The sequence below is a fragment of the Ornithorhynchus anatinus genome, chromosome X1 (assembly GCF_004115215.2).
Source record: "Ornithorhynchus anatinus isolate Pmale09 chromosome X1, mOrnAna1.pri.v4, whole genome shotgun sequence".
In the NCBI taxonomy this organism is placed as follows: Eukaryota; Metazoa; Chordata; class Mammalia; order Monotremata; family Ornithorhynchidae; genus Ornithorhynchus; species Ornithorhynchus anatinus.
Window position 1 is genome coordinate 41,946,794 of NC_041749.1, and position 7,830 is coordinate 41,954,623.

At 46.8% G+C, this 7,830-nt stretch overlaps 1 non-coding gene across 1 annotated transcript; it reads left to right on the forward strand.

Moving 5' to 3' along the window:
- Positions 1-6,867: 6,867 nt before the first annotated feature.
- Positions 6,868-7,005, forward strand: LOC114806711. The gene has a single exon (XR_003754773.1). It is a non-coding gene; the product is annotated as a small nucleolar RNA SNORA7 (small nucleolar RNA).
- The last annotated feature ends 825 nt before the right edge of the window (positions 7,006-7,830 follow it).

The window sequence follows — 7,830 nt, forward strand, 5'->3', positions numbered from 1 at the left end:
CAACAAACAGTCTTGTGATTTGTAAGAAATAAGCATGAGCTGGAGGAAATTGCCTCATTGGTTATCTGGCCCCAAAGCATTACATGGCACTCTTGAGTCTGTTGTTTTCTAAATGATGTTTGTTAGGCACTTAGTACGTGCCCGGCACTGTACTAAGCGCTGGGGAAGATACAAGCTAATCCAATTGAATTCAGTCCAGGTCCCACATGGGGCTCACAGCGTGGCTCAGTGGAAAGAGCCCGGGCTGGGGAGTCAGAGGTCGTGGGTTCTAATCCTGGCTCTGCCACTTGTCTGCTGGGTGACCTTGGGCAAGTCACTTAACTTCTCCGGGCTTCAGCTCCCTCATCTGTAAAATGGGGATTAAGACTGTGAGCCTCATGTGGGACGAACTGATTACCCTGTATCTACCCCAGCACTTAGAACAGTGCTCTGCACATGGTAAGCACTTAACAAATACCAACATTATTATTATTTTACAGATAGGGAACTGAGGCACAGGGGAGCTAAGTGACCAGTCCAAGGTCACACAGCAGACAAGTGGCGGAGCAGGGATTAGAACCCACGTCTTTCCCACTCTGAGGCCTGTCCTCCATCCACTAGGCCACGCTCCTTCAACTCATATTATCCAGATGTGCTGGACAAGTTCGCTTGTCAGTTTTGGAAAGCAAAAGCTTGATTGCGAAGACAAGTTTCTTCAGCGACTTTGGGATAGCATTTCATGTTTTAATTATTTTCTGAGGGCAATAAAAATGGAAACAATCACCAACAGTCCTGAAAAAACATCTGTAGGAACATGGAGGCTTTTATCAAAAAACTGGAGTGGGCGTTGACTTCATTTTTTTTCCTATTCCTCCCAGTAGCAGGTTTGACCTAGACACCTCAAAGAAGCAGTGTGGCTCAGTGGAAACAGCACGGGCTTTGGAGTCAGAGGTCATGGGTTTGAATCCTGGCTCTGCCACTTGTCAGCTGTGTGACTGTGGGCAAGTCACTTCACTTCTCTGGGCCTCAGTTTCCTCATCTGTAAAATGGGGATTAAGACTGTGAGCCCCACGTGGGACAACCTGATTCCCCTATGTCTACCCCAGCACTTAGAACAGTGCTCTGCACATAGTAAGCGCTTAACAAATACCAACATTATTATTATTATTATTATCAACTGTAGTTATTAACAGTGAACCCTAAGAACTAGGTGGAGAGATTTATCAGGGCTGCCAGTTGAAATCGGGTTTAAAGGCGATGGCTTGCAATGACCCAGGCTCCCTAACTCCCCCCACCCCCCAGTTGTATTTATTGAGCACATACTGTGTGCAGAGCACTATACTAAGCACTTGGGAGAGTACAATAAACAGAGTTGGTAGACACATTCCCTGCCCACAAAGAGTTTACAGACTAGATAAGTTCTGTGCGTCTCCTCAGTGCAATCAATCAGATGTGAGACAAGAAACTAATGTGGAGCTGGAGGCGGGTAGGTGAAGGGGATGGCTGCTGCCGGAAGGTTTGTGTTGGGATCATTAATGAGCCTGTTTGTTCCGTTCCCTGGCTAACCCTGCAGAAAGGATCCAAACTGTTGTTTTTTTTAAATCAATGCCTCCGTCATCTCAGAACGATGGGGTTCCAAAGCCTGAGGCAAAGCCCATTGGTCTGGATGCAGATTTTATGTGCAGAATGTGGTGAAGTTTGCAGGCCATTTTTAAATCTGAAAGAGAGACAGCAGAGCCTTTCCATGGTTCCAGATTACGTAAGGAAAAAAGCCACTCCAGGCCAGATTGAGTTTAGCATTTATAAATACAATTTCCTGGCTGGATTTTCCCCAAGCTGCAAGAGAGTAACCCCACCCCTTTCACAGAAACTTCCTCCATAAGTAACTCAGTTTGGTATATTAAAAACCGTATTTGGGGGAAAAAGACACTACTGAAATCACTGCTTATTCCTGCCTGCGTATTCTTAGAAGAGCAGTTTCTTCCGTGACCTTCCAAGTGCCCTGCTCTTGTTACGTAGCCAAGGACTGTGTGAGATGTGGAACTTGTCAGTGCAGCGGGCTTCATCTGCTTTTCCCTGGTGCTTCCCGGCACATTTGCCAGGAGGGCCTTTCCAAGAAAGAATTTGGTCAAATAGGAAGCGAACGCTGGGAAGGCGCTGAACCATTCAGCAACTGATCCTACAGAAAGAGAGTGCCCATTGTTAGAGTTTATGGCAAGGGAGAATATTTACCATATTTGAGCTTTCTGAATAGCAGCTGCTTTAATTGGGTGTTGTGCTGCAGAAACCTACTGCCGGTTCCCATTAAAGTATGATTCATACAATCATATGACTCACAGCCAGAGTTTGCTTTGATTGGATTTTCCACGGCCTTTTCCTGGGTGGTTCTGATTCGCACACTAACCGAAAGCCTTTTGCTCCGTATGCACATAGACTTAATTGAAAGACTACAATATAATTAGTGGAAAAGGTGAGATTCTTCCGGGGGGGGGGGGGGGAGGGGGGGGGAGGAAACACGCTTGTAAGATTGCATTCTTGAAAAGTAGGTGTAGAGGAAAAAAAAAGTCAAATATTTACACTGACGACTGAAATATGGGAGTCAGGTGTGTTTTGTTGCAGGGCCCTGAGACTTGACAACTGTCGGAGCGGCAGGTGGGGGAATACATAACAGGGAGAAATAGTTAAGGGAGTTTTTTCTGTTGTTAAAAGAAATAAATATTCAGCAAGTTGATGGTTTATCCACATGGACTTTGTATTTTTGCCTGTGGTCTTAGTGAACAGTGGCAACTAGACCCTACTGAAGGGCTTCTGGGGTGACTGTAACAGGGCCGTGGGCTCTTGTTTTTCTAATGCATATGATAGGCCAGAAGGGATACACCAGTCAGTCAACTGTATTTACTGAGCGCTTACTGTGTGCAGAGCACTGTACTAAGCTCTTGGGAGAATACAATAGAACAATTGTACCAAATGGCTCGCTCTGCTCAGAGAGACAGTGAAGTCCCCAGAGGAGGAATTATCTGGTCTGCCTAAGTAGAAAGTCTGGAGAAGTTTGAAAAATGACCATGATGTGAAAATCAGTCAATCAATGTTATTTATTGAGTTCTTACTGTGTGCAGAGCACTGTACTAAGCGCTTGGAAGGTACAGTTCCACAATTAGTGGACAAGTTGCCTGCCCATAATGAGTTTACAGTCTAGAGGGGGAGATAAATATAAATAATTAATAGTATATAATTTAAAGATATGTACATAAATCCAGAGAACTGAATAGGCAGATGGAACTTTCTGTATGAAGGTGTTCGATGAAGGTACAGAGGTAGATATATGCCCAGTAAGGATTAGCTTCCTAATTTAGGGCCCCCAGCAGCACATCCCTTTCGCCAAGGCTCCTAGGGAGGGGGCTCGGAGAGTCCCAGTTGGGGTATGCAATTGGGTAATCCCCAGCATTACTCTGTTCAGATATCCTCAAGCGCTTTACAAATGAGCAGTTAGAACCAGTGCCAGTTTGTACTTTCATTCATTCATTCAATAGTATTTATTGAGCGCTTACTATGTGCAGAGCACTGTACTAAGCGCTTGGGATGAACAAGTCGGCAACAGATAGAGACAGTCCCTGCCGTTTGACGGGCTTACAGTCTAATCGGGGGAGACGGACAGACAAGAACAATGGCAATAAATAGAGTCGAGGGGAAGAACATCTCGTAAAAACAATGGCAACTAAATAGAATCAAGGCGATGTACAATTCATTAACAAAATAAATAGGGTAACGAAAATATATACAGTTGAGCGGACGAATACAGTGCTGAGGGGATGGGAAGGGAGAGGTGGAGGAGCAGAGGGAAAAGGGGAAAAAGAGGGTTTAGCTGCGGAGAGGTAAAGGGGGGATGGCAGAGGGAGTAGAGGGAGAAGAGGAGCTCAGTCTGGGAACGCCTCTTGGAGGAGGTGAGTTTTAAGTAGGGTTTTGAAGAGGGAAAGAGAATCAGTTTGGCGGAGGTGAGGAGGGAGGGCGTTCCAGGACCGCGGGAGGACGTGATCCAGGGGTCGACGGCGGGATAGGCGAGACCGAGGGACGGTGAGGAGGTGGGCGGCAGAGGAGTGGAGCGTGCGGGGTGGGTGGTAGAAAGAGAGAAGGGAGGAGAGGTAGGAAGGGGCAAGGTGATGGAGAGCCTCGAAGCCTAGAGTGAGGAGTTTTTGTTTGGAGCGGAGGTTGATAGGCAACCACTGGAGTTGTTTAAGAAGGGGAGTGACATGCCCAGATCGTTTCTGCAGGAAGATGAGCCGGGCAGCGGAGTGAAGAATAGACCGGAGCGGGGCGAGAGAGGAGGAAGGGAGGTCAGAGAGAAGGCTGACACAGTAGTCTAGCCGGGATATAACGAGAGCCCGTAACAGTAAGGTAGCCATTTGGGTGGAGAGGAAAGGGCGGATCTTGGCGATATTGTAGAGGTGAAACCGGCAGGTCTCGGTAACGGATAGGATGCGTGGGGTGAACGAGAGAGACGCGTCAAGGATGACACCAAGATTGCGGGCCCGAGAGACGGGAAGGATGGTCGTGCCATCGACGGTGATAGAGAAGTCTGGGAGAGGACTGGGTTTGGGAGGGAAGATGAGGAGCTCAGTCTTGCTCATGTTGAGTTTTAGGTGGCGGGCCGACATCCAGGTGGAGACATCCTGGAGGCAGGAGGAGATGCGAGCCTGAAGGGAGGGGGAGAGGACAGGGGCGGAGATGTAGATCTGCGTGTCATCTGCGTAGAGATGGTAGTCAAAGCCGTGAGAGCGAATGAGTTCACCGAGGGAGTTTACTTTGTAAACTGGGGAATGATGTGACTAAACGATCTGCTGGAAATCACACAGTAAACCTGCATTATGATAATTCCGAAGAATATCTGGTGTTCATAGAGAAAATGATGATTATGGTACCGAACTCTTAATTGAATCCAGTCCGGGCAGAGACGTGAGATAATCAGATCAGATTCAATCCCTGTCCCCCGCCGGAGCTAATAATCTAAGAGGTTAGAGGGGTGGAGCAAAGGGGATGGGACAGGTATTTTATCCCCAATTTACGGATGAGGAAACAGAAGCCCAGAGAGGTTAAGTCACTTCCTCAAGGTCACACAACAAAGCTGGGACTAGAACCAAATGCACCAGCAGTCACTCCATGCTCTTTCCTCTAGGCCAAGCTCTTGACTTGAAACTGAGAGCAGATACAATCAGACAAGGCTGTGTTGTTTCCTGGGTTGTTTTTTTCTCCACTCTTTAGCATCCATTTGCTCATTCTATTTATTGGCGCTTACTGGGTACACAGCACTGTACTAAGCACTTGGGAGAGTCCCATATAACAGAGCCTCACGGCCCTCAGCTCCTAGCCAAGTGAAGGCAGCAGTGGTGATGAGGGGTGGGGGTTGGAAGCTGTGTCCCCATCCCCTGCATTTCGACACTTGGGTACTCCCAGCATCCCAATGCAGTGATGCTACCTATCATAAATGCCCACTTGTGGCATGTGTTCCAGTTGCCACACCTTTGGCATAAAGCATTACAGGCATCATGTTTCCACAGGCACCCATTCTGGGGAAAAAGCAAGTACTAAGAGAATTGAAAAGGGGAGGGGAAATACATTTCCCAATGGACCCAAAGTCTGATTCTCAGAAATGTTCTGATGTCTTTTGGATTTGGGGTAGGGGGGCACAATCCAGGATTCATTTTCTCGGTGAGGTCAGACTGATGTACTGCACCCCTCGCTGCTTCATTTTGAACAAGCGCTTAGTACAGGGCTTTGCACATAGTAAGCACTCAGTAAATACGATTAACTGAATGAGGGCACATGCCCAGCCCTGGCAGGCAACTCTTAGCAGGGTGGCAACTGAGAAGATGGTCGAGTTGGCTGAGAGGTATGCGAACATTCCAGGTTACTCGGCTATGGCGAGCATGATTGAGATGCCCGCTGAGAACGAACGTAGGCCCCCGTCCTGAGACGTCAAGGCCGAGGTCCAGCACGAAAATGTCGGTCCCATACCACCGCTCACGTTCTCTCATCCTTACCAGTCGTGTCGAGAGGGGTGAAGGTTTGTGGCACATATTCCCATGCACTTTTATGAGCTCAATTTTGGCTCCATTTTAATTCCTAAAAACCTCGGGAGGAAGAGCGGCTTATTTTGAAACGTCTGCTGTTTCACCTACGTAAACTTACAGGTTTTCTCAAGTTGTGTCAGGCCCTGGCCAATGCACTCCAAAGTTAGGTGCATGTGCACCTGTGCTCCAGAATGATGACAGATATATTTATAAGGCTTTATGGCCCTTTAACTTAGTAATGGGAGATCTGCCCATTCCAGCCATATAGACTGAATCAGAAACAAGCGTTTAGTAGTGAAACCAGTTGGAGCAGAGGCACAGCCTTTTTGAGCGAAGGACAAGCCACAGCTAGGGTCTAAGAGACTATCTCGATGGGACAGTCCTGCTTTCACACATTAGACCCTGTCTGATACCGAGCTCATTTTTGGAGCGCTCCAGTCAGCGCCGATTAGTCACCTAATGAATTCTTACAGCTTTCCAGGCAGGAAATTAGGGGGTCGATGTTGGCTCCTCTTTGCAGCGGAGACATTGAGGTACAGAGAAAACGAACGATTTATCTGGAGCCACAAGACCCGATGTGGAACTCAGAAGGATCCCTATGGTCTATCTTTAAGACCAGTCTCTCCTCTAGGGAAAAGGACTGGAGAAATAGGAGCTCATTCAAATATTCCTTAGTATCTGCCCTTAGGGGAAATAGAAAATCTTTCTATTTATTGGTCTCTCAATCTTTCTGTCAAAGAATCTTTGACTCTTTCTGTCAAAATGTGACAGTTCAATTTCTCGAGGAAAATATAAGGTTTTCTCCTCCTTAGGTTAAAGGTACCCCTTCTCAGGATCGCACCTGAAGAGTTTCCAGTACTCTACCAGTCTCGGCTATGGGAGGGAGACTCAAACAGAGGCCTACCCATTCCATTCCTAGCTTGGCCAATGGCTGGCGAGTGGAGGGCAATCTGCTGTAAGTCAAAACTCACTTGTGCTGGGCTGCAGCAGCAAGAGAGAGAGTCATGGGTGGAGACTCAAGTTTACTGTGTAGAAGAAAGCAGTGGTAAAACTGCTTCTGTATTTTTACCAAGAAAACTCTATGGCTACACTACCAGAACGATGGCAGATGGAGGTGGGGCGTTCTGGGAGAGATGTGCATAGTAAGCGCTCAATAAATACGATTAGTGTAGAGATGTGCATAGTAAGCGCTCAATAAATACGATTGGTGTCGGGGCTGCTATGGGTCGGAGACAACTCGATAGCATAAGACAAGATGAGGTTCCAGGCATGTGCCTAGCCTATTCCTAGTTTAAGTCCAGGTGGAGCAGGGACTGTGTCTCATGTGACTACCTTGTATCTGCCTCAGGGCTTAGCTGAAAGCTCAGTGTGGACAGGGAATGTATCTGCTAACTCTGTTGTATTGTACTCTGCCAAGCACTTAGTAAACTGCAAACAGTATGCACTCAATAAATATTGTTGGTGATCATGATGATAAATATCCTAAAAATAGTAATAATAATAATGATGGCATTTGTTAAGTGCTTACTCTGTGCCAAGCACTGTTCTAAGCGCTGGGAACTAACTGTTATTATTAGTACCGTAAGTTTCAAATCAGTCACCTAAAAGGGGTCTTGAAGTTTGGAATGGAAGCTGGATTGGCTTTATTATTTTCATATTTAAATTGCCTCTTCTTGAAGGGAGATTCCAAGCTGCAACTAATTCTTTAGTCAGATTGCACCACAGAGAGCAGTCTGAGAGTTGTCCAATTAGTAACACTTCAGGTAAACCCACAACCTATAATGAT